Below are 1,172 nucleotides of genomic sequence, written 5' to 3'. Positions count from 1 at the left end.
GGGGAGAAGGGGGTTACTTTAACTAAATTTCAATTCCACCTGAAATTCAGTGGCGAACTTTATTTTTTTTTCCAAGTGTTTACCCTTGGGTCACTTAAACAGACATAAAGGGCCTTGAACGTTTAGCTCTCACTGGTAAAATTGATGGCAAACGTGGCAGAGCAACTTATGTGAAAAGCCTCAACAGGTGGGCGACGGGGACAGACCAGGATAATACAGTTTGTACATGTTTTTCCATTGTTTGTTTTTTGTTTATTCATTGCTATTGTTTTTGTAAGCATCCGAGCAAAGTAATGAATAGTGAACCATAGTTGCCAATATCTGTCGTATCTGTCGCAGATCTGACACATGACGATGATATTATCTTTTATGCCATAATGTGCAGCAAGTAGAACCTCAGCCTCGGACACTGAACACTTTTCGGTATATCATGTTTGCCGAAAACATAGCAGCCAGGGTACGAAACTTCGAAAGAGTTACTCTATCACCAAATGATTTTATGTCAGTTTACATAAAACCAATCTAAATATGTCAAGTTAAATCAGATTTTTGAGCGATTTATCCTATTTGAATCCTCAAAGGGACACTTTGCACCTAATAAAGCCTATTGGAGACGCCTTCTTAAAACGTATCTTACAGTGATGAATAGAACATGAAGCCTATATCTATGGCTTACCAGATCCAAGCAAACGTCCATGAAGGCTACTTATTGACACATCCACAGACTTCCAAATTTTTTTAATTATTTTTTTGTTGACACATTTTTCTAAACTACAGTGACGACCACCCTTGTATAGATCTAGATCTATAGCTAGAATAAAATCCAAAAGAAATGGCGGTTACTTTTTAATTTTTTTTCTTTTCTTTTTTTTTTTGGGGGGGGGGAGGGGGTAACACCAGCTGTTTTACAAGTACGGTTGCAGTGACGAGTCCAATAGGTTCTATATTAATAGACAGAAAATTGCGAGCATCTGATCAAAATTCTTTCAAATCGTATCCCTAGCTCTGCAGTCAAGAATATTTGAGGATCAGTTTGCAAAGGAAAAGAGTTTAACCAGACTGGGAAGGGGGGGAGGGGAGGGAGACGGTTCCTCAGACTCATTTTGTCCTTCTTTCTATCTTTTGTGCTTCACGTTTCACTCTTTCCTTCTCTGTCTCTCTCTCTCCCTCTC

Source organism: Aplysia californica, unplaced genomic scaffold (assembly GCF_000002075.1).
Source record: "Aplysia californica isolate F4 #8 unplaced genomic scaffold, AplCal3.0 scaffold00382, whole genome shotgun sequence".
NCBI classification, from domain to species: Eukaryota; Metazoa; Mollusca; class Gastropoda; order Aplysiida; family Aplysiidae; genus Aplysia; species Aplysia californica.
Note: the sequence above shows the minus strand (reverse complement) of the source record.